This window comes from Varroa jacobsoni, unplaced genomic scaffold, assembly GCF_002532875.2.
Source record: "Varroa jacobsoni isolate VJ856 unplaced genomic scaffold, vjacob_1.0 scaffold_342, whole genome shotgun sequence".
Taxonomy (NCBI): Eukaryota; Metazoa; Arthropoda; class Arachnida; order Mesostigmata; family Varroidae; genus Varroa; species Varroa jacobsoni.
Genome location: NW_019213244.1, coordinates 1 through 26814, shown reverse-complemented (window position 1 = coordinate 26814; position 26814 = coordinate 1). Strand labels below are relative to the sequence as shown.

At 40.0% G+C, this 26814-nt stretch overlaps 1 long non-coding RNA gene across 1 annotated transcript; it reads right to left on the bottom strand.

The window, feature by feature from the left end:
* Nucleotides 1-12353: 12353 nt before the first annotated feature.
* LOC111259539 (uncharacterized) lies at nucleotides 12354-24254 on the bottom strand. Its single transcript, XR_002679693.2, has 3 exons — nucleotides 22718-24254; nucleotides 16293-16348; nucleotides 12354-13997 (listed from the first exon to the last, which is right to left on the bottom strand). It is a non-coding gene; the product is annotated as an uncharacterized LOC111259539 (long non-coding RNA).
* Between the last annotated feature and the right edge of the window lie 2560 nt (nucleotides 24255-26814).

The window sequence follows — 26814 nt, the reverse complement described above, 5'->3', positions numbered from 1 at the left end:
TGGGTATTAATACGCATAATATAGCTTTAACTGGAAATAATACACAGAAAAGTTTTTCTCAAACGATAAATATCTTCTTCCATGGCGCCACTAAGATCGAGTAAGCGGCAGGCTATCAACGTTCGATCTTTAACAGGTTTCAGCGACGATTCGAGCCACTGTGTATATCCCAATCGTTGGGGTTGATTTAAAAGTGGAATAACAGAAACAGACCGCCTCGCTTGTCGTATTTCCTTTACTTCAGCTCTTACAGTTCTCGCTCCTCTAACGGCTCAATCTAAACGGCCCGCTTAAACGCCTATCTCTAGACTTCTTTGTTTTGTCAGTCCTTGTCGAATTCTTTTTTCTTCACCTAGAAGCTTCTTTCTCAACTGCACCGTAGCTTGTCCTGTAGACCGATTAGAAAGTCGCAGATTGTACGACCCACCTGCGTTCATATTTGAACCGCTTGCGTATCGCGTTCAAAGAATGAAAGCTAACGGTGCGCAACAGAGAAGCAATACGAGAGGCAGCGGGCATTTCTGGACACAAACTGAAACGAAAGAAAAAAGTACCTAGTGGTTGAAGAATATGTCGGTCACGCTAACAAAAGTGGAAAACTCAGCACAAATTACATACGGACTGGCAAAAAAGCGGCGCATAGAAGTATATAGAACCGAAGCAGGTAGAGACAAGATGTAAAGAGATAATTGAAGAGCTAACTCAACCTATCCAGAAAATGTAAATGTTAACATAATACCACACCTTCATTAAAAGTTTCGCTCGACAAGAGCAATCGAAAAATACGTAGATAAATAAGACGCTTATTGGATTGCACAGCGAAACACAGCTTGCGCTGATAGTCCAGAGCAACGCATTGCAGAAATCACTTGTACATGGCGCTGCCGACTTGTGGCGAAAAGTACCTAATGGACTGGTGAATCACTGTATGGCGGGCAAATTTAAATCTTTAGCAAACACTGGACAGCGCCAATCCTTACCCTTCAAAAGCTATTTCAATAACGAGAGAGACGCAGAACGAAACGTAAGACTCAAATCCTTCAATTTCTGCTCCTCTCTCTCTCAATCTCACTAACTTCCCCCTCTTTATCCTTGCTAACGTGGCTCTTCCTTCATCGCTACGAACATCCTGAGTTTAGGTGACGACATCCCACCTAGCCACGATGACCAGCACTGCACAAACTAAGGAACGGAAGGGCGTAAGGAAGGGGAACCAAATGGAAGATGAAATGCGGCGGACGGCTGAGAGCAGAAGAGCCCAGAACGGAAAACGACTTTAAAGAAAGAGACACAAATCTCTGTGCTACCCCGCACTTACGTCCTCGCCTCTACACCTCTAACACAGCCTCGCCTCGCTTTCTATAAGCGTCTTCCTGTCTGCTCTGGGCGTCTTCCAGTTCTTGGTGCCCCGCTTTCGAGAACTTCCCTCACCGCCCATGATTCGTGTGCTTTATATTTCCTAAGAAAAAAAAGGAGAAGTCCGAATAAAACAAAAAAAATAACACAGCCGAGACAAAGGCACAACAATAACATAACACGATAGTCGGCGGCAGGGAGAGGAAGCCACCGGGAGCATCTTTCTGCACCGAAATGTGAAAGTGGAAGATAAGCTGGTCGGCTGGATGGAAAAAAGACGATTCAGGGGGTTTCAGCATATGAGAAAGGGAAAAAAAACAGAGAAATAGTGAACTCGAACAAACAGCTGCTGTGGGAAAGTTGGAGAAGAGAAGGCAGACGCAGGAGTAGCGCGCTTCCTTAGTGAAGAACAGAAGATCAAAACAGAATGGGATGCGGAATAAGATAGCAAGATGGCTCTGTAGAACGCCCGTTACTAGTTGTGTCAAAAATAAGTCGACAGGATAAATGTATAAGACGGCGTCCAAGTGACGCTCTCGTTGCTTCTTGACGCAAGCTTGAGTTACAGCGCAATAATTAGTGCAGGGTCTTGGCAATATTGCCTTTTTTGGGAGCCAGCGTCACTTCCGGTCTGATTGCAATACAAGAATATGTGGCAAATGTCCTTGTGTTGAATGTTGAAGAGAAGGCGACCAAGGTTATGCCAGCTTGATTCTGTATGAATCTGCAAGGTCTTCTGTGAGACGCGTTTGTGTTTACTCTTCACTAGAAAAAAGTAGACGAAAGCAATTATTACACGCAGGCCTTTTTGAGCAGCAGTATATTGTGTTTTATTTTTTAAATAAACACTGCGATTTATATGCAAATACTACACATTGTGTAGATCTGCAGCCGATGAAGTGAAAATAGATAGAATTTATTGATTCCTCAAGGCCGGTCAACCGAAGCAATGATATGTAGAAATAAGGGTATCTTTTCTTGTTGAGGAAACGTTGTATTTGTATCTGTACATATATACGAAAAAGTCATTAGGCGACACTTACTGTTTAAGAAGATTTCTAAACAGTGCTTAGAAAAAGTAAAATCACACTTGACTGTACTGGTCTAGGTTAACATTCGCCGCACCTTCCCCATCGCTGTTGTCCCTTTGCCATCCTAACGGACCATTAGAAATAAGCAAGCATTTCTCTAAACTAAAGAGGTCATATTGAAACTAGTCTGTTCTCATAGGAGGCAATGGGTCAGCGATGTCTTGCAACGAGCGAATGTGTGTTTCCTCTATTGCGGGATCACGGCAAGAGACGATCTGAAAATACAACTAGCTCGGCAAATGACGTCGAATGACTCAGCCTTGCGTGGGTACCTACGACAAGCGTCTATTGCTGATTTGGGGGGATAGCTTTTTGTCGAGTTCAACCGGACCGACTTTGAGCTGTCTTTAGATCTGATCACGCTTTTGCTAGCATCTTGAGTCGAGAGTAAAATAGACGTATCTATTTTTCTTTCTTTATTTCTTGTATAATTTAAAAAACTAATAGTTTGCTAACCTGATAAATATAAATACACGCCCACTCAGATAAACAACAACCAGAGATATTTCGTATTGATGTTCTGATTTGTACTTCTATCACAAAATGCTATCAATATGGAAATGTGTACAGAATAACTATTCACACGGGTTTGCGGCCTATTTCAGAAGCGATGAGAATTTATTTACATTAACTGGCAACAAACTCACCATCTATTCATTGACGGTACCAGATTTGAGCGAGCTGTTAGCTTCACGATTCTGACATTAACTGTGACTGCTTCTATAAAAACCCATCGAGACCCCCATCTCGTTGTTTCATCTGAATTTAAAACCTGCGAATCATTTGTAGATGCTAAACAGTAATATTTTTGAGCTATTCTCCGTAATTATCTCCGAGTATCTTCACCAGAGAACCTTCATATTTAATTGAAAAGTAGTACGTACAAGCATAGCATTAAAGAGTTAGTTTTAAGGTGATAAAAAAAAAAATGTATATTTATTAATTATTTTTTAACCACTATTCGCATTCCAAAAAATAACGCTATAACAATTTCATTAAATATTTAATATTCTTCAAAATCTTGAAAATTTTAAAGTTTCCCATATTTTTTAAATCTAAATTCAGAATTTATTTTGAACATCATATAATGATAGTTTTGAATGTAGATAAACTAACGAACATAATAAACATGTTTTTACACATGAGGATATATCTAAACAAAGAAAAGTGCTAAACATTTAGATATGCAATGCTTTTTTATTTTTTGGTTAATTTTAAAAAAACTAGCGAGTGCTCTTGCGATGAGAGTGAAGAGATTACGATTGCTCAAACTACGAAAGACCTTGAAAAAAACCCCAAAAATGTCATCACTGGACAATAAAAAGCCAACGGCTATATTTATGCGTAATGGAACTTTCGGATTGAAGTATCGCATGTACGATCATATTTTCCACCCGGAAAGTTCGCCCTTTGTGATTAATCAAGAAAAAGGAAAGTTTAATGGGCAAAAGATAAGCACCACGTTTTCTCTATATTGAAAAGGGCGTTTTCGTGGGCCCATTTGTGCACGCGGTACCACGTACTGATTTTAATGAAATATTTATCCAATATACGTAAATACGTACAACATATAAAGGCGCCCATATATAGCTTGGTCAATCTATATTATGAGCAAAATCAGACACGGTTAGCCTTGATTTATTTCAGTATGATACAGGTGTAAGTACCTCTAAAATGTAACTTGATTTAAAATTCATTTGGACAAATGTGTACATGTGCACGTACAGCTAGGTTAGGAAAGCATGTGTAAAAGATAACTTGATTAACTTGGCGAAAGCATGGACAATCGTCACTAACATTTTCGAGTTTTCTTAGATCAAAGAACGATTCACGAGCTTTTAGCCAATTCGATTTGGACATTGGAAACGAGGATTGGGTCACTTATGTAGGTGGGTCGAGTCATCACCACTTACAATATCAGTGGGGCGGGTAATACCTGCAGTGGTATAGGGCCGACAAATCAGAGATGGAAAGCAATCTAAACCTATTCTGTCGTTTCAAATTTGTGTCAAAGAAGGTACGTAGAGGTAGTGGTTAACCGTGAATGTCGAATTTATCATACAAGAAATAAATGTGGGTCAAGACTTAAGTCAACACTAATCACTAAGTGAAGTCAAGTAAGTTCGTCAAGTTTTTGCTCCTCCAATAATATATATGTCATGCCTCCTGTTCATTTCGCGCATATAACTTAGGGTAGAAATTAAACATCTAACACAAGAGTTTTGTGAAATACAGTTATCTTAAATGACACAAACATTTACATACAAAAAGTATTATTTCTAAACACGATTAAGCTAATTGCTTAGTAAAAATACGAATTATTAATGGAATATCTTCATGCTCCGATAGCCAAGCCTTAGGCACTGCTAAAGGCAACCAAAACTGCGTTCAGACGGCCTCACAAGGGACTTTCACATGTGAATTATTCAAGTGCTGCTTTAACGTTACATCTACGGGAAACCTTAGGAACGACGAAAGCAACGTTTGATTTTCCTACGGGACATTTAATTTTTGCGAAGTAAAGCCGTCAATTCTGCTAGTGATAGGCTTTCGTCAACCGTTAAAAGCTCAAGTAACCTGAGGTTCGTTGAAGATCTAACTTAAAATTAACTTTTGAAAAACACGCTTAGTTGCTTATTGATGAAGAAATCATGAAGAGCCCTGAAGATGCATACTGAAAAACAAATCAGATAAATAGTCATTACTGCTACATCGAGTTTACATCCGATACTGCCGTTAGGCTTTGCAGCTTCGTACAGTTGGTCCCTAACACGAAAAGAAGCATGTTTGCGGCCGGTTTTCAACTACTCGATTTGCATAATTCCATATTACTTTATTGAACCCACAAATATCAACCGATCAGTTTGGTGACTTCGTCCTCGTCCCGTATCGATCACTAGCGATGCTGTAGCATTCGCGTCCAATCGATGTTCGGCTACAGGATTATGTACTGAAAAAAGTGTTTGACGTGCGAAAAGACGAGGAAAGCTCCGAGGCTAGAACAAGACGAACGCTATGACGTACCAATGCATTTTTGTATTTTTTCTTGATTTGATGTGGATATGAAGATATGAATGGGTGAGAGAGGCCGACAAGCGAATGATACGCTGGCTGAGCGTCACGGTACGTAACAGAGCAGTCAGCTCACTGACTTGTCTAAGGCGGAATGACCTGTTTCCGGCAGGGTTCTGCCTTAGAGCATCAGCTGAAACGTAGGACAGAGAGAAAGAAACTGAGAGCTCTGACAGGCTCCCCAGAGAGACGATGTCAGACATAAACAACGGAAAACCGGTTCCGCCGAAAAAGGATTATGGTAGCACCATTGCCACTCCTCGTAGAAGAAAACGAATCCAGGAAAAGAAACGTTGACTTGTGATCTAATTGTCCCCTAACGTTAGAAATCATAAAGCGCAACCAGTTCGCCATTCGCGCTACGCTAGTTCCCAGGCACGCACAGTGACTGGCGCCGTTTAAAAATAGCAAAATCGTGATCATTTGCGAGATCTTCGATTTTCTCTTGAACAACAGCTTCTTCAGCTGAAAGCAGTTAGAATTGAAAGGAAGCGTTGGGGGATGCTTGAAGCTGGTACTACCGCTGTGGCCAGCGGGGCAAGCGGGCGGGCCTGCAGGCCTGATGGGTGGCGACCTGCTTTGGAAACGGCGAAACACGCGTCGAGCCTATCGGATGGGAGAGGGAGAGAAAACACCGACTGCTATTCTGCCGTGATGAGCGGATAAAGATGAAGGCGAAAAACGTAAGCAAAGTAATTCAAGCAGACGACAAATGAGTCTAAGAGATAGTCGAGCCCTCGCCCTCGACATTTTAGGTGAAAAGAAGAAAAAGGTGTGAGAAAAGGGCAAGAAAGATAAGCTCGTGTTTGCGAATGAGACGAAAAAATAAGTGAGATGAAATTGAAGTCGTTGAAAAAAGTGAAAACGGTTGCTTTGTAAAATGGTTGGCATCGGTGGGAAAACGCGAAGAGCAAACTGTACCTACGATTGGGGCAGGCTAGGGGTCGGGAGGTGTCTAGATGATGTGAGGTGGCTTGAGCGCTTCCCCTTCCTGATACAATCACTTGAACATGGTCAGAAGTTGTTAAAAGTATAAGTGAATTCACCTGGGCGTATATGTATGTCTATTTGTAAGTATCTGTAGGAATATTTCAATGAGAAAAAGTGAGTGTTTGTATGCGAGCATCTGCACGGAGCTTTAAGTACGATGGCTCTCAATTCCGTAGTCCAAAACAATAAGTAATATTTTTCCTAAATTGTACTCTACCTTAGAAAATTAAAAAAAAAACATTAGTAAAAGCTAATAGTAGGATTGATAGAGTCCACTTCAGGAGCGGAAAGCCTATGCTAAACAAACTCAAAGTTAGTCTTTACAAAGTTCGTTAGTTCTCTTTGAACACAAGACTCCTTCGCTTTCGTACTGCGCTCACGATATCGACCGCAAAGGGGACACGAGAAAAGCTTCTTCACACTTAATACCGTACGCCATTATAAACTATATATACTGCATAAACTGTATGATTAAATGAAGTCCAAAGAAATATATACATACGATACTAACGAAAATGAGCAACATGAGTATAATATAGTACACTCACACTACTCAAAGAGGCTTCAGAATACACATTTCGATTCCAATAGTCTTCTTAATATAGTACACAATGATGTGAGCCACCGAAATGGACAGAATATACCGTGATGCCCTTCTGTGCTTATGCGGAATTCGCCACCTCGAGTTAACGAAAACGTACCGTCTGTTTGATTTTGTCCCTTGACTAATACCTACCTAATGCGTGCACGGGAAGTGCTCGCTTTTATGCCAGCTAGTGTCTACCAATAGCAGCATCAATGAATGGCTAGGCGTATTCTCGTATATATGAGTCTGACTTTGTGCCCTTTTCTGCCGCTGAGGTAAAAGTAAGTGGATGAACACTATCCCTCTACTCTGTGTTTAGTACCCGATTCGGCGCTATCGGATCGGACCGAGTTCTTCGTTTTCCTCTGACTTCTTCGTCTTATTGTCAAGTGTGACCAATTTATAAGTCTGTGTATCCCTGGAGCCCTAGCTGCTTGCCTTCGTACTGCCAGTGACCGTCAAACTTATTCCTTCCAACCGGCAATGCCGGCCGCTTCAGTCGGCTTAGCCACGTTAGTACAAACGCACCCTTAGCCTGTTCCCAGTTCAGATCCATAGCAGACCAGTTCTCAGTCGTTCTATCGAATTGATTATACGGATGCACATCGAGTTTAACAGAAGCAAAGAGAACTGCCGGGCAACAGGGAGAGAGAAAATGAAAAGAGGAGCAAGAACGAGAACCGAGCGAGCCCACAATCGAAATACAATACCCATGGGGTTGAAGGAGAGGGGCCAAGAAAGTTAAGGGAGGGCATTGAGGGAAAGTAGGGGTTGGATGCCTCAAGTTACGCGACTCGCCAATTTAGGCCAATGCTATATTCACTATGTGAGTGAGTAGAGCACCTGGAACGGTCATAGGTGCACAGTTGTGCTAGTAGTGATACTGGCCGTCTTTGTCTTGATCGTTACCACCATCCTTTCTGACAAGAGGAACGAACGCAGCAGAAAGACCGAATCTTAGGATAGGTGCGATCGAATTAACAATCAGCATGGCAAACTTCGATTGGTATGGCTTTAGTCCTATGAATGGGTATTGAGTCACGACTTCAGTAATGGACGACTCATAGTGAAAATCGTAGTCTCGTGAATAAATAGAATGAATAAGGCATCCGGATCGAAGAATTTGTACTTACAGATATATAAACGCTCTCCAGATGCTACAGCACAATAGCATAGGCTTGTACTAACTGTACCACGCTCAGGAGGTAACATAGCAGTTTATGAAGAGGGAAAGTTGCGTGAGTCTCTAGGGCTGAGGTATGAAGTGGCCGCGGTTTCCCGGTAGCTGCGATAATCGGAAAACTGGGATTAGAAGATTGTATTGCTGGTACGCGATACGTTGATTTGGAGCCGTAAATAAGTTTACATCTATACTACCGTGTGCCACACTATTCTCTAAAAAAAAAATAGTCATATAAGGGGATGTATCTACTTGATGAATCGGAAGTTCTTATAGTCCAGCCTTAGTCAGTATCGTTTCTATATTTAATTGGACGATTTAGGTCCAAGAATCTTAAAAGCTCGAATAACTAGCCGCTTATTTAAGTAAAAATATCATCTCAAAAGCAAAAACAATCGAAGGCGAACATTTATAAGTCCTACATGTGTAGGGTGCTGTAAAAGGACGTTAAAGGATTCAGCCTTTTATGAAAGGTGTAAATACGAGTAAATAATTATTTACTAAAAATTGCCCAAAAAAATATAAAATAACCTTGCGCGCTATTCTTAATGTTGAATATTTTTTGGTACATCGTATCAGATGAAAGCACAATTTTTTAAAGGGAAAGGTCCTGCATAATTTTTTTTTAATGGCTAACACACTATCGACACAGTTTTCTTTTCATGGAAGTTCTATGGTCTCGTTAAAAACCAATCACCAGCTAAATGAAAAACCTGAATTAATAATATTAAATACATCCTGTTGATTAGTTGAAGAATCGGCAGAAGGAATGACAATAAAACATAATAAGTCGTTTTTAAATACGACGCTTATGACTTAGCATATAGCGTCTAGAACGAATATAGGTATTTCAACATGTCGAGCGATAGCTGTAGTCTACAATAGCTTTTGTTTCGGCAAAAAGAGGACTCACTCACTTAGTAGGAGTAAATGTGAAGATTAATGAAGGTGTACGAGGACAAAAAGTAGATAGACATTTCCTGATTTGGATCTATTATGTTCGACCTGGGTAAAATTATGAAGACAAGTAGAGATTCCGACAATGCTGAATACAACAATGGACGGATGCGATGAATACCTGACGTAAGGGATAGAATACGGCATCGTCTATCTTTGACAGAGGATCAACCATTAAAAAGCGTCGACAAAAGAAACGAGACTGTCGCTTTATTTCATTAACACCTCGCAATCTGCTATAGAAGAGCTGGGCCCCTTGGCAGACACCTGCCGGCGACAGCAGACGGTGAGGATACCACAGTCGAATTGGCGAAGAAGTCATAGTCTACTCGAACGCTCATATATGGCACATATCTCCGTCAGTATATCAAGGTTTCTAATTCCTTTACCGTTAACCGTTTCTGTTAGTCATCTCACCAATGGTATTTTGCTTAGCCATCGTAAGGGGCAGGGCTTGCGTCTAAATGTGGACTGATTTATTTTAAACTTTGAGCGAACGAGACAGTGTTTTATCTTGAATTAAAAGGCGTACGTAACCAATATCGTAAGTAAAGTAACATGCTCTTTATTACAAAAAATGACTGCTCCTTGCACTACAAGGCCGTCAGGGGTTCTAAAATTGCCAGAAAACGTCGTCCGCCAAAATAAGCAGGTCCGTGTATATTTTCCGTCCATCTACTAGAAACTTGACGCGGATTGAATGCTTCTTTTTAACGTTTCTATGTTGATGACTATACAGCGACTCGCATTTGTCTGTACCGTGTACCGCCATACGAACTAAGAAGAATTAATGGATACAGTTCCCTACCAGTTCCACCTCTGAATGTCTGCTTTTTCAGCACTCTTCCGTTAATCTATCGGCTGAGCAAACTAATGGCTGAATCGCATGAAAGCCTCACGTGTAGGTGCGAGGTTCAAAGGCAAAACAGAAAGAGAAAATGTGTAGTAATAGCAAAATGGAAGTATTGGTGTAGCACGGAGCAATTTAATTTCCCTGAGGACTGCGTTTGCTGCAGGTACTTTTGCCTACCTACTGCTGGGGGCTAGAGCAGTGCCAGAAACGGTGAAGGCAACGGAAGAAAAGCAGCTACGAAAAACGTGGCGAAAATGGAAGGCCAAGAAGTAAAAGAAAACGGTGAAAATATTTCCGCTTGTTGAGAGCAGCCGTTGAACCATGGCGGACTGAAGCCCAAGATCAGGTACGGGGTAAAACCTTTCTAAGGACGACCATCACTGCCAATCTGATGGGACCGCTATAGAATGCGCCAAGTCCTCGTGCGGACGAAAGTAACTTTGGGTGGGGAAAACCGGTAGGGACACGGGACTTGACGCCATGGCATGAATTGGGTGAAGCGTACCCAATGAATGTGGAAAAGACCTTTTTCAAAAGAGAGCTAGGACGAACTGCTGTTTGCTTTGCTATCTTTGGTCTTGCTATTGGCTTTTTGTGAGAAGGCAAAGAAGCGAATACTCATTTGGTTTGGGCGCGGGACTCACGCCCAATATGTGGATACTATCATGTTCATTGATTGATACATGGTACGACAAATGCTAATTTCAGTATCAACACGCTCTCTTTTTATTTCTATCTCATAGAGAAAATAGAAGTAATTAGCTTGTTTTTTGGGGGCTGAGAAAAGAAGCGCTCTGACTGAATCTATTAATGGTTATTTGTTTAAATGAGTAATACCAACAAGAGTTTATGCCTACATTAACTTCCATTAAATTACCGTTCAAAAATAGCACGAATCTCCTAGATCATTTTATGCTAAACTTTCGACTTGGCTTATACATGGCTCTTTACCAAAAAAATGAGCCGTGAATGTTACTTATTTTTTTTAGCATAAATCCAAGCCTACTTTGCAGGTTTTTCTTTAAGTGTGCATCTATAAGGTAAGAGGTAAAATTAAGCATCTTATTATCTAATTGTCAACGAATATTGTTACGGACCCTAAATTTTATTTCTAAATTAATAAATCTCATTAGATCAAATTCATATGCTACGATTCTTGGGATAACCTCTCTAGAGACCAGGTACTCCCGAGTAGAACGCCATTAAAAAAACACTCTAATTCATAATACTGATTAAAGTCGCATATGACAAAAGGTGTCGTTAGGTGATTTTACACAAACATAAGTTGGATTGTAAGGGTCAGCATTATCATGGGATCGACTACTTGCACCATAATATATTGATAATATTCTTACGTCGTTTCTAAATACCCAATCGCCTACAATTCATATATTCAAAGCTGAACGCCTTAGCTAACACTGAACTGAATAAGACCGCATGTCTGATATTTTTAGGTCACAATATAGCGGATTAGCAGAAACGCAATGATACGATAGCGGCGGAAATGCTGTCTGCGGTCGCTTTTCTCATGAGTCCTTTTTCGTTGCTTCGGCGCTCGTCTACTTGTATGGCTTTTTTTGAACGCTTCGCAACGCTCACTTGGTCCTCTTTGATCTGCTCCTAATTATTATTCTTATTGTTTCCTCATCTTCTGCTCTTTCTTCTAGCATTTGTACTTCTGCTTGTACGCGTTCCTGCGCTCCTAGTGTTGTGGCCTTTGTTACGGTGTCTTAAGAGCCTCTGTCTGCATTCGTTTGACGTAACTTACACCAAGTTCGTCTAGCTTGGACGCTTTTGTTTGTTCCGGCTGAATACGATTTCCTATTTCACGTTTTGAATATTTCTACTCGTCGTGCAGCACGTTAATCTTCCTCAGCCACATCAGCCCCGACTTTAGCTCGCTGCACCCTTTCAATGTACAGCGATCTATCTGTTCGTTGCGCACTCCAGTATGTTCCCTACCATTGGGTATCCATCCCTGACCGCCGTTAGCTTTAGAATCATCGTTCCGCATAACGATCCAGCGTACTAGTGTTTTTCACGAGTCAGACCAACACCCTTACTGCTCTTAAGTCGAAAGCATTTTACCGTGTACATACATTCGGTTATAATAAGATGTCGAATTCTGCTAAAAATACGCGTATCTGTTGCCAGTTACCCACGCAGGCCTGTTCACAGAAGCAGAAGAAAAGCAGAAGTGTGTTGGATCTGTAACAACACGCTTACAAAAGCTCAGTTCTGAAAATCAATGTCATAATTCGCTGGTGATGCTGTGTTTCAGCTATATATATATATATATAATTTTATTTACCGTAGCATTTGTTTTGCAGTTTACAGGTTTCCACTCTCTATTACTGGGATTACTATGGGTAAAAAATAGGGTTATTTATATTTCCATGCGTTAGCTACATTGACTGTATATAGCAACAAATTTGTTAGGTAAACTAGACTATGAAAAGTATAAATATATCAATCAGTCAACGTTGTCAAACTATGAACTAATATATCTCATAATAGAGAACACTGTTATTAGCGGAAAAATGAATAAACAATCTGCTTAAACGAATAATATGATACGCGTAATAGTATTCAGACCACATATTTATCAATAATACAGGTGGTAGTTAGATTTCAAAGTTATTATGGTAATAAACGACTGGCTAAGTATTTTATAAAAAAAAATACAAGTATAACCATGGAAAAACATTACAGTAAATCGGTGCTGCATTAAAACTAAAGAAAAAACTAGACAGTAACAAAAAAAGTACCAAGTGCGTTACCTCGCAGTATCGAGTTTGAAACCGAGTTGAAACCAGATTCGCTATCCCTATATTTGCTCTACAATCTAAAGTACAGTAGCTTCGGCGAACAGCCGTACTTTCAGCGAATTTACATATTCTTTACTTGATTATTGCAAGTTATTATACCAACAGCTTTAAAATGCAGCCCAGGACGAAGTCTCTTATTTGCATTCATCATCGCTCCAAAAACATACAGGCATATACATGGTTTGCCGTCATTATCATCATCATATGTCAACTTGATGCCCCAGTAGAATGTGGATGGAAGCTCGGAACGCGTCCCTGCTTCGAACGTCCTTCTTTATCTGCTTGACTACGAAATTCGTCCATAGACATCACTAGAACAGGCGAGTTCAGATATCGGAATCGATACACGATGTGCGGCGCCTCTTTTTGCACCATGTTTCTCAGGAAGTTTCTGATCCTGAAAGATCTTCTCATCGTCACAAAACAGCGCCCGGCGAACGCTAAACCAATGCGGCACGTTTCCAATCCTAAGCGAATCAGTCGAGCAAAATCGTGGTCATTGGATCCTATTGGATTTCCCGACTCCGCGGGAGGCACACTTTGTCCATTTATTATGCTTCATCTCTCTATGGCTGGGCATCGTGTCCCAACAAGCCGAACTAGGCGAAGTCATCGGCCAGATTTAGCGTCATTTCTCCTGACGTTGCTCGTTGAATCATTGTAAAAAGCTCCTGTGCTGAATCTTGATGCATACTGTAGCCAAATCACACCCCACACCAAAACCGTTCCATAGGTAGTTTTCGCCTGTCGCCGCTTCGTCCTTCTTCTTCCTCTGAGTGTATAAAGCAAGGCCTTGCCGACAAGGTTCACCGTGGTTACGTTTTCAGTACAGATAGCTTAATGTTTTGCTGAATATAAAAATTCAATCCATCATCGGACGTCACGGCAATATTCGTCCAGAATCTTAAGTGACAGAGCGCTAGAGAAAGAAAGGCAATTGTGAACGAGAAAAAGGAAACGATTTCTTGGACCAATGCCAATAACAATGGGTAGGCAGCTATGAAGAGAACTTCCTTCCGCAGCTTAAGGTCCCCGGCGCATTATAGCGTGCTCATTGAAGAACGGCTTTCCCGAAGATTTGAACCTGTGCACATAAACAAACCTTTAAAATGACTCCATACTACAATTTCCCACCATTGCGTTGCACAAGTGAGGCGCGTAGCCATCATGAACGCTGTACCTAATCGTATCGTACCTCATGCGATTGAAATATATTTTTTTAGATCTTGTAAATAAATAAAATCAGTCTATCGATGTAAAACTTTGTTTATTTCCTTTTTACACGTTTTACTGTAATCTCGCACGTGTTCTCAGTGATAGTAAGTGCGAAACAAAAATGGCCGCCCGTTCGAACAGTTTAACTTTGTACCTGACTTTGAGCATGCGTAACACGTTTAGCACAAATAGCCTTTTACAGTATCTGAACGGATTTGAAACAAAGTAGTTCGGGCAAAGCAACCGCGAAAACGGCAGACGGCCTCCATTGCACTCGCACAACGCTGCCTAGAAGTAGTAGTCTCTATGCCTTATATAAGAGACTGTAAATTAAGGCATGGCTGTTTTTGTTTGTTTTAATGTCTTCTTTTTTTTCTTGTTTATTAATAGCTTGATATCTGTGGTTACATAACTTCAAGAATAGGTGCATCGTGTGAGACAGAAGATTTTCGTTCACCGCAAAAGGTGGAAGCAGCCTAGAAATTTAATCACGCATATGTTAAGGGCTCTACACCTGGAAGCAACGGGCTTATCTACCAACCATACCTCTCCAAAGTTTTCAGTTATTATCATTATCAGTTATTATATCAGACGCAATTATGCTGACGACCTTTGATATTTTCTTCACCCCGATATAGAAAGCTTTACGAGTTCGAAATCAAAGTACGTTTTTATGGTCTGGACAAAATTACACTGGCAGACAAAAAAAAAGAGGATTTCGAAGGTTATACACTTTTCAACCGCTAGCACGCAAAAAATCGAATTAACGAGGCAGTACGCAAAAAGGGCGATTAGTCATATTTAGGCAATGGCCTTTGCATACTCGTAGCTGATTATAGCTGGCATATAGCCATAACTTATTTGTTTGAACAGGGCGCGTATCCAGATCGCCAAAAAAAAAAAGATTTTACACTTTTTGAGACACCTGGAGAAAGAAGACAAATGCGAACCGTACTAGGAAGTTTATAGCGTATGTATTAAGCTAAATAGACAATTTTTTATCCTCTAACTTTAACGTATGTCACTTTCAACTAGACTATCTAAAATATATGTTCAGCATCGTCTATATATATAAATGCGATTGAAAATGATGAAGTTCATTATATAATTTTAAGCTTTGAGCTAAGACTATTGAAATTATAACGGCACGGTGGAAAGTATCCAGAAATTTTTTTCGAGCTCCCTTTCTTATTAACTCGAATGGAGAACCTGTCAGGTTTATCTCCAATTCATATGTACATGTTAGTCAAAAACTCGTGTAGTCATTCCCATAAACATTTAGATAGATCCGCATAGCATATAGTTACAAAATTGACATAGCCCAAGAAACTTCCTCGGGGAGCTAGTTCCAGGTACAATTGCGCTCGGAACCAAAGCTTCCTGCATAATGCGACCTACACGGGACGCAATTTCTTTACCGGGCTGAGAATAATGAAAGACTTTGGAAAAAAGAAGCAGTCTGGTTAGAACGCGATTACCTTTCGCCCACTTTTTTTCTCTTTTCGGGCAAGGACCCAACTGGCTCTTCGTTGTTCGACCTACTTTAATGAACTTTTTCTAGAAGCGGTTTTATGACCAAAAGTAAAGATGTGCTGTGTTGTTGAAGGCTCAACACGAGATTGCTTAACCCTAATGTGACATTGACAGTCACGTCATATCCAAGTGATTTTTCTACTTGAGGTAACATGCACACAAAAGCCCTCGCATCTACATCACCACACGATCCTACCGGCGTAAACCAATATAAATCATCAAAGAAGGATATCGCGCTTGCCTAACTAGATCGGACACTGCTATACCGTAGCAGTCTTATACTCGGAAAAGCAGAAGAAATATTTCCACTAACGATCCGCCGAGGCTCCCCTTTTGTAGCAGTCCAAATGCTGATATTCGGACCGGTATATTCGACCGGCTGGTCGAAGAAGGGCAATATCATTTCGAAAAGCGATATCTGAATATGAGTAGGAACCGATAAGAAAATTCGACTACGTACGAAAATGAGATATAGATTTTATACACAAACATTGCAGAATATATTTATGATAATAACATTGTTTTTTGAATAAAAATAAAAACACTGACACGAGATCATTAAGTAAGTGTTGTATACATTAATAGATTTCTTGCACCTGAAATGTTTATAACGACAATGTGATTGGCTTACTGGTTCGCGAGATCCGAACGGTGCGTGCTTGTAGTGTTCCGTTTCGACGCCGACGGCTAAAGCAGAGACAGAAAACCACATAGTTAAGAGGTCCCGCCAACAACACTTACCTACGTGGATAAGAAAAAGTTATTTATTTATTATAACCTTCAGGCCATAAAGACAAAGGAAATGCACCCAAACCAACTTGGGAATATCGAACAAAAATCATATTACCCCATTTGAAAAAAAACTATTCCCATTTGACACTGTTTGAATCCGCATGTACGTCTCGTTCAATATTCAACCGAAACGATCGGCCAAAAGTTAATGGAGCAGACTTTTGAAATGCTTAATGTCAGAAAGCTTGTCAGCGTTGCTATACTAACAATGCGTTATCTTATCAGTCTCATGGAAGCTTTGCGCATGCGCAAAGTGTATGTACCACTTGGAGGAGTGGTCGCAATCGTATGAATGCCACGCTTATATTATAGGCATAGATTCCCTTGCAGAGCAAGAATAGTGTATATACAATGATGATATGTATAAGATGTGCAGCCCAAAAGGTACTGGAGTACGTGATGCCGGGTAGAACGACTTTTAAAGATCAAACGTGAAACACGTTGTCCTATACGTTACGCAGTCTAAATCAGGAAATTAGATAAAGGTTTTTAATCCCATATGTCGTGCATCTTTACCTATGTGATGTGACTGCCAATCACCTTTGTCCCACCAGTAATATAGAACTTGTTAGGTACTTCCTTAGATTCAACGGATCTTTCTTCTTCTTCTTCTTTCGGTTATCAACTGTAGAGACTGCTCATCTGACAATCTTCTGAATCTCATTTTTTTAAATTCTATGTGGGAGTTTGAAGTGTGTACGTATTATAGTATATTTATCTTTTCGTCTTTAGATGTAAGTAGCGTGTGATCGGATCCATTATAGTATTACCAGTCGTTGGTTCTGAGGAATTCACCCTATGAACGATGCATAAAATCGCCATCGAGTCGCGAAGGGTTCTTATCTTGATATCGATTGACCGTTAAACATCGCAGAGAAGAGCGTTATATATAGCTACAGGTTTTCAGTTATCTAAACGTCGTTCTTCTATTATAATATCTATTCTTCTCCATAGTCTGCGACTACTTTCAAAGCAGTATCGTTTGTTAAATCATCTAGGGTATTCTCGTTTGTTAAAGTATCTAGGGTCTCGTGTTATCTGCTCACCGGTGGCTTAGAACCGCCATGTATACTAGGAATAAATGAATGTTTCGAATTTTTTTCGGTAATATTGCATCGAACGACTGGTTCCTTTCGGCATGTAATGAGGTGTGACCGCTTCAGGTCTCGAACTAGGACTACAGTACGTGCTCCTATGTTCGATAGACAAACACGTTACCACTGCACCACTATTGGGAACTGTATACTAGTTGTAAGTATATATTTAATACAGCAATAGTTGAACAATGATCCTTCTGATCTGACGCTCAATTCTGCCTGGTTTACTTTTATTTATTCTAAAAATAGGAATTTCCTCTAGACGTTCAAGAAACAAACATCAGGTCACATGGTTCGAATAACGGGTCCGCATTTGTCCTGTGCCGCAATTATTTTGTGATGTTCTTTGATAACAAACGCCACATAAGTTATTCCTTATTCAGCCTTTTAGTGTTTGATTGATCTGAGTCTCTTCAAACTAACGCGATCTTGGAGCATATATGTTTACCCCAAAATCTGTTTTGGATCGCAGAAGGATATCGGTAATACGCATTTCTTTGCATAGAGAGATATCTTAAGGCATTCCATACGTATTTTTTAGTATCCTAGAGACTCTTTTAGCTCGATCATCGATGATCCCAAATTTTTTGACCGATTTACATATGGCTTGTAAATTTATTTCTAAAAACTTATATTTTTGACCAGTAGCTTTCTGTCGCTTGCCGTTGAGGTCAATCTAGGTAATATCATGCCAGAAGGCGCTCCCAACTTGTATTCCAATTCAAAGAACTGCGACGGGAACTCACCGTTTACGCCGTGAGTCTAATTCACAGAGCTCCAACATGAGGGTACTGCAATCAACTAGAGCTTCTTGCTTTTATGTACCGTTTTGGTAGCTTATGTCATGGCTTGAGTGAAAGCATTTTTTTTAGAGAACCTGCTGCCTAATTGTGCAGAGTCTAACCTTATTTCTTACAATACTCTGCTGTATTATTAGGTCAAATCGTGCCGAATAATAATCTTTCAGTGTTGCTTGGTCTAGTTGCATTTAAGGTGTGAGTTCTGCTACATTGTTGCTGCCTGAGAAAATATGTCACAATTTCTTGTATCATCAAGGCATGTGGCCAGTGGATATAAAAAAAAGTAAAAGCCTATAGGTTTTCGTTGCATTTGCAAACACCTCATAACCGTCTCCGTCTCGAACGTAGCGCTTTTTCTAACGTTTTCACGACAATTTAGTAGGGCGACAGCTTAACTTTTGCATTGCCGAATTCTTATGTAGATGTGGTATTGTCAAGGTATCGCTTGTCCTGCATCTGATTAGAGTACAGAGCCACATTTAGATGCAGCAGACTTTGACTTATTCCCATCGTCTGAAACCTTGTTTGTCAATAACCAATTGTACATGGAATGCTCTAGCCTGCTTATAAATTGTTCTACCGAGGCGTTTGCTGTACATAGCGCTATTTGTAACCTTAAAATCGAAATCTTGTGTTGCACGAGACTAGCAGGTTGTATTTCACTCTATTCCAGTGAACCAATCGTGTGCCGGCTACCAACTGATAGGGTTATAATTTTTCATGGGGTCAGTGGGTTACAGTTTAGCTCGTTTCTAGCGTGAACCAAGATCAAGCAAGCGTCAACAAAGGCTTTAGCTACTTCAAGGATCTTCGTAGCAACTCGTTCTCGGCATGCAAAGCTAGCTGCTTTATGCCCATCTAAGAACAACATACGTCCAGGATCAGCAGGTATATGCATAAAAAGGCTCAAGGTACGCTAGTCTAAGGAATTTTCGCACGAGTCTAAGCTCTACCCGACAGCACCCGAGGTCCTAAACATTCCATTCGACCTTATTCGGCAAACACTGTGAGGACTGCTAGAAGCTACTGGCAAAATCTGGCTGAATTTTTTAGATAGCGCATTCAGTTTTTGCTGCAGAGATCGTCTGTGGATGTAAAACGATCAGTGAAATATACGGCCCCGAAGGTCAACCAGTGAAGTTTAAAGTAAAGCGTTTTTACTTTATGCATTTATTATACGCGTTCGGATAATACATGGTTGGTGTGTTATTATTATTACTGGTAAAAATGTTCTTCATAACAAGTTGATGCAAACGCTTGCATTGAACATTAAACTTTCATTTAATGAAAGAAATAGGCTTAGTCTGAAGCCGACATGTGTATCTTCGTAAGTTCGAATAAGTTTTTTTTACTCTAATTTGTTAAAATACAATCAAATGACAATTGTACTAAGCTGATAAACATCTATTTATTGATGTTCCTGGAGTACGCCTCTTGACCAGAAAGCTGGACCACGCATCGCGTCTGCACGATGCGTCTCGCGAAAGTTATCACCGATTCCCCATACGTATACACATCTATCTAAACACATGTATCTATTGTGTATTTCCATAGTAGATACACGAATACAAGACATTCATCGCAGAAAATGTGTTGTAATAACCTACTGCTTATAGCAACAGTAGCCACATGTTGACGGCGATGCCCACGACTGTGGCGTAGTGATCGTTCGCTTATCAGGTTTAGTAAACGGTTAAACAAATTTGTTTCCATTGTTGACTCCGTCCTTATAGGGGCTTGACGACAGCCTTGGGCCAGATGGTAAAGTGACCTTTGGGTAGCTCACACCTCGACTCATACCTATGAGTGGGCGCATATGTTACCTCGTGCTGGTAGGGTGAAACGAACGTGTGAAGGGTAGTATATGATCGCGCAAGTTCATAAAAAAAATTTTTTTATACATATAAACAATTCGTCACTAAAACACAATAGTATTTTTAGGCTTACATGCTTTGCTGGTATTTACGTCATGCTGTCGGTATATTTTGTATATAGATGTCACAGGAACCGTTGTATATGGGGTCCTGTATATAGATTCCACGAAAGAAAAGCGTTGACTTAAGTAGATTTTTCCATGATGCATAATTATACCACAAAAACGTAAAAATGGAAATACTACTTCAAACGAGGGAGAATTCAAACGAGGAGAGTGCCGCTTAAAAAAGTTTTATGTTTTGCATAATGTGTGCAAAACACGTCCCGCAATTTGCTTGTTTTGTAAGCGGATTATCAGTAGCATCTTTCGCATGAAGTTAAGCTCCCAAGCGTTCTCAGTGACCATTATCTGTTGCTGTTTGTTTTTTTACTTAGAATTCTTTTATTAACGTCCTCTAACAATGATTTTAGAAGCATAGAAAACCTAAAAGTTTCATAGGTGCAAGCCTCCTCTATAGCCCTATGAGTCTGGATCCGCGATCGCCTCACGAAACCAATATACAAACGCACTTTGATATTATGGGAAAATGTTCATACTCGTAGCGTGAAACAAACGAATCAACCGGGAGTCAAATTAAAACCGTGACAGAAGTGGTAAAAAAGAGAGTCCCGGTGAAAAGACGATCTTATCCGCTAAAGTTCTCATAGCACTCTTGACTCGATTTGTCGGTAAACACAATCAAAGGTCAGAAAAAGGGACAGTCAACTCGCTGGAACTTGTACCTGAAAGCAAGTTCATTTGAAAGAGCTCGTCAATATTTTGACAAAAAAGTCGAAATTATAATTTGCTATATATATATATAATATATATATATATATATATATATATATATATATATATATATATGGCCATTTTCTTATCGCATTCTGCCTGCGAAAGGGCAAAGGAAAACTTCACATTGTAGTTAACTGCGAATTAAGGCACTCACGAATCGGCCAATCTGCTGGCATCGCCATCATCGCTAAGGATGATAACGACATAGATCTATGTTTCTCTCCAAACTGCCCAGGAGCACAAATTTTTTCTACTCTAGTAGATTTTAATTACTAAAATTATTTGGGTCCGTTAACCCACATGACTGTGCTAGCAAGTAATATTGTACAACCCGTCTATTATCAATTCTGCTTCAAACGCACGACCCTAGACTCCAAATATCCAGTGGCAATGAGTCAGCTAACGAGTATTCGATCGTATTGTTTTGATGCGTCGATTCCATAACGATTACTCTCGCATGAAGTGTTTGCCACAGTGCGACTATTTGCGTATGTAAAAGACTGTAAATTTCAACCTAATTGCTTCGTGTGAATTAGAAGAAAAGCAAAAACATTCAGAGTATTTTGTCAAAAAAGTAAGTTCTTTGAAATTGCAGGCCAAAACGAAACATTTCTGTCCTGAAGTAGCTCCCAGTCCAAGAAATTTGTTTCAACAGCTTCAAAAGACTATAAGGCCGACAAGACCGACCCAGCTAAATTGCTAATGAAAGCAAACTCTGGGCTTGAAGATTTGAGTTTGAGGATTGTTTTTTGAAGAACTTGCTGCGAATGGAGTGTTGTTCTTAAATACATTTAATGTATCAGCCTCCGCCTTGTGCTTCATAAGCAAGCTGCTTTGCATAAAGATCTTCCGGTAAAATTTAATAGTTGATAACAAAGTGCAACATAAAAAGCTGATTTATCTTTCTCATCGGAACCAGGACACGTAGATCTTGCGTTCATGTCAAGCGAAGTAACAGTTGATTTTGAACTGATAAGGATTGTGCTGGCTAAAGTCTTTCGCCCACTTTCGAAAAATTTCAAATCTTTCGAAAGTGGGCGGTAAAATTAGCGGGATTCAATAAGCATATGTTAGTATTTCAGGCTCAGCATCTCGTACATCAGCAGCAGCACGAACGGATAATGTGAGCTGACTGTGTTGGCTAGAAACTTTTAAAACATGACGGCTAAACTTAGCTTTTGGCAAAGTTAGTCTGCCCTCTTGCTAACAGTCGGACGATTGCGATAAAAGGGTTTAGTTCACATGATTCAGTGAGTATGCAAGCTGTGGTTCGAAATGGCGGCTTACCTAGAGCTACTTTTTTTGCTATAACTTAAATCTTTAAAAGGTTTTATAGAATACGAAATGTCGACGTTAAGGGTACTCAAAGAAACTGTGTCGTGCCAGGCTCCTGTGCATACGTGACATGTACAGAGACTCACTTATTACAAGAATACACACGCAGCCGATCATAAAGGCTATTGAGGCGGGCCATATCTTACTAGCAAATAAATATGCCGCTTATCTAATTATGCAGGAATACGAATCCTATCCTCTGCGTTAAAGAAAGAAGTTAAATTTGCTTTATTTTGATTATAGAATACGCCTCACTTTCATTCAGCCCGAGCTGGACGACTAATGATGTTCCAAAAAAAAAAACACTATGCGACATACATACCTCAAATTTTAAACGATGTTTGATGGGTGTAAGACCCCTTTCTGAGACGCTGCTTGTCGTTATGGCATCATTAAGACTAAACACTGCCGCTCGAGTTCCGCCGGATCCGCTTCCCGGCATGCTTTCAAGAACAGTTAGCACTTCAGATACGCACTTGGAGGAAATGGCCTTACAAACATCTAGAAGTAAAAGTCAAGGAGCATTGCCCTTCAAACGTAGTTGTTATGTTAGCAGTTATCCAAAAAGGTTCTTAATAGACGATGATGGCTAATTTGCAGCAGAATTATGAAGTTTCACGACCTCCATATGTAAATATATCACTTAACTATTAAATTCCCTTTAACAAACCTTAAAAAGTAACCTTTAATAAAAAAAACAATAACGTCAAATCCAACAATCCAAAATGCCACAATTGATATCCTTATATATGAATATATTCCTTGTACCGTGCTCAGTATATTATCGCAAAGGCTGGAAGTGTTGTCTTTAGTTGCCAGGAGCACAAAATATCTGAATAATAAACATGAGCTAGCTAATTTTCGAACACCCCTCTAACTACAATGGCCTGGGGTGATCAATGAATTTACCGTTCACATTTACTAATCAATATTATATAATGAAATTAGCCATTAAGTAGTTGCAATATTGTAACGAAAAATAGAAAGAAAAAAAAAATCTATATAATTCGACGTAAACGACGTCTTTTTCATTCTAGGAAAGGCATCGGTTTTAAACATAACTCACCTATTGCTCCTTATTTTCTAAATGAAATATTCATCCAAATCGGCCCCCTCAGATACCGCTACGTTATATATATATATATATATGAATACTACCTCGCCAACAGAACATTAGGATACTAGCTAAACCCTGCGTAATGCGCTTCAGTAACTATATCGAGCTGATTTAGTATTTGATGTCCTCTCTTCTACTGCGTTTGTTCTTCCTTCATTTTTTCGAATATATTTTTGTTGGACATCTTCCCAGTTTTGATATCAGAGAAGTGACTGCTAGATTTTTAAAAAAGATTTTTTCATAAACGATAGTTGCTGGAGCACATTATGCTTGAAGAAAAATTCCCTTTATGATTGCTTCTGCTTCTTTCAACTTTTTTCCTCAACTGATTTTGTTGCGGTTGACTTCGGGAGTGCGACTTGTTCGAAGCAAATAAATTGGACTAAATAGACTTTTGCGGCTTTCCCTTTAGACTCAGTAGTTAAACATTTAAATTGACGAAAAAAGCTGCAAGCTAGACGGCCTAAGAAAGTTTCAAACTGTTTTAACCTAAAAGAGCCACTATTTTTGCGGGTCTATTTATTATGACAACACTGAGACCGTCGAGGTGTCGTCATTCTCTTCGGAACTAGCTTGATACTAGAATTTTTCGTTTTCACATATAATCTCGAGTACACTAGACTATTTCGAATGAACGCACATTAGAAAATTCAAACGACTAGCAAACGCCAAGGCATAACGCCAAAATTCACAAATCTGATTACTGTTTGATAAAAATTAACTCAGCTTTGGTGTGCTAATAGATCACACACAGTGTACATACCGTAAGTCTGAAATAATGAGCAAACAAAACGAAATGTTAATCAGACGAATAAGCACCTCTTCCGTCGATTAAATAGGAAAATATATCCCCTCATGGGGGATATATGTACGATCTTTTATATGGGACCTCATATATATTTAAACAATGCATATGCGGCAAACATCTAGACATATATATGTATGTATGTATGTATAGTTGAATTGGGCTAATATTTTTTGACGATACGGTTGTTGAAACATCTGCACAGTATCATTGTGGTATAAGAGTGCGGTATAAGAGAACAGCATCATCAAAAGTTTATTCAACAATTGTCCTCTCTACTACGAGACGTCGTAAACTGTTCAAAACGGTTTGCAAGAAATTCCAAAAAAAAATAACTGATGCCGCCCTTCGCTAAGGATCGACAATTTTCAACAGTGCGCCTGTACACTAAGAACATCCGAATAACCCGCACGATGAAGCTACTTGACAAAGAAAACTACGGCTCACGTCGGTCGTCAGACGGTCCAGTTAGTGGAGGCTAGAGAGGTCGGGACCAGAAAAATCAACGTAAGAAAAGGCGCCCTTTAAATCTTGATGAAACAGTTAGAACGCAAATGATTTCTTTAAGGTTTTTTGGGTTTCGCCTCTTTGGAAACGATCAATTTCTTAAGTGCACACAAGAATTCCGCTTACCTATCTTCCGCCACCTACAAAATACTTCACGTCACTTTCACATCTCGTAAACGAATACCTTTGGGTCGAAGTCGATGCACTTCAAGTTGCTGCAAAGCGGAATCCAATTCTAGTTAAGTGCCAGACTTAGTGGTTGTGAAGACAGCGAAAAAAGCATCCTGCCTCAGGCAGTGGTCGAAAGTCTCATCTCTAACGGGTTCAGTTACTCAATTTGCTCACTGAAAATGATCGTTTTCATAAGAAAGACTATGTTTTACGCATAATAAGCTATATACTTACGTTACATTATAATTTTTATATTTATCTCTATACCAGTGATATCGTGACAATTAACAACATTTATAATATAATATAATATAACAGTTGTAAAAAACGTTCGTAACTACACCAACAAACAAAGGCTGTGATGAAGTAGATGAACTTCACCTCTCGATATCATGTGGCTTGAGTCTCTTTGATGATTTACTTATGCATCTAATCGTCTCGTCTAGTTATATCTTGCATACTACTAGAATTCACAAGTCAGAGCCTCATAAATGCTTTACACAAAGATGTATTCACCCTCAAACGTTATCCAAACACAAACTCCCAAATGATTAAGAGCTATTGTCTCAGGAAGAAAACGAGAACGTCCACAGGTCAGATCTAAAAATGCGAGTAATCAAAGTATGACACATAAGGTATTTCAAAACCCGACAGAAAATTCGACCATAACAACAGCTAGAAGCTACCTACCTCGTTAGTTTTAGCAGACCCCCCCCCCTCTTTGTATTCAAAAAAGGTCAGTTATTACAATCCACAACTGTGCCTTGTCTCAAGACGTCAAATGGAATGTCTCAAATTCAATATATCAAGTTATTATTAGCGCGATAAATATTCGATCTCGCCTTTTGCGACCCCATCGAGAACTTCCCTCATGGCAACACATTAATCCTGGCCTGAAAAAAGCTCAGGTATTGAGCAAACCCACAAGCGAGATCATAGCTCTTTTCAATAAGATGCTAAGGGACTTGGCGGGTATGGGAATAGGTGGCATGAGAGACCACTCCATTGACTTGACTAAGAGAAAGCCTGCGGCTAAGAATAAGATCGCTACTCTGATTTTTGGCTGATCGTGTGTTTTTCGGGCCTGCCAAACGTCGGCCCGTTCTAGTAAAGTGTAGACGGGAGAGGAACAGAAGTTCGTTTTTGGGCACAGGAGATGAGAACCTGGCTAGGTGGGCCACGTTAACTCGTGGCTCACCCGCTCGTTCGAATCCGAGATGGTAGCAATGAGGCCGGTAGTTGGAGTTTTGTCAGTGCTATAGGCAGTAATGTGACTGGTGTCGTTGTGGCTGGGTCTAAGGCTAAAAAATATGTGCCCACAGCAAGACTGGACCATTCATAAGCCAGGGACGTGAAGGCAACAGCTGCCATCTATACGTAGCTCGTCCTGTGCTAGCATGGGAAGACTTTTCGGCTTTTTTGGGCACGTCGATACTCTTGTTGGTCCTTACTGATGAGTGGAAGACGGAAGGTTGGGAGGTAGGAGGACGAGCAAGTGGTCAATACGTTAGTTACTGCGCACTCGGTACCTCTAACTAGAACCAGCTACCGTCATCGCCGTGAAGATTATGCCAAAAGTAAGCGAGAACGACTCTCTAAATTCAAGACCAAAACTAAGCGCCTAGAACTACTTGTTTAAGCTAGTTAGCTGGTAAATTAGAGTGGTGTCGGTTAGTATATAGAGATCTAGCTGCTTTTGCTACAAGCTACGCATATATATATATATATATATATATATATTCGAATTCGAATCGGCGTTCTAAAATATGCATGCCATTAAAGAGTGCGGCGTTTATCTCTATAAAAGTACTCGATATAT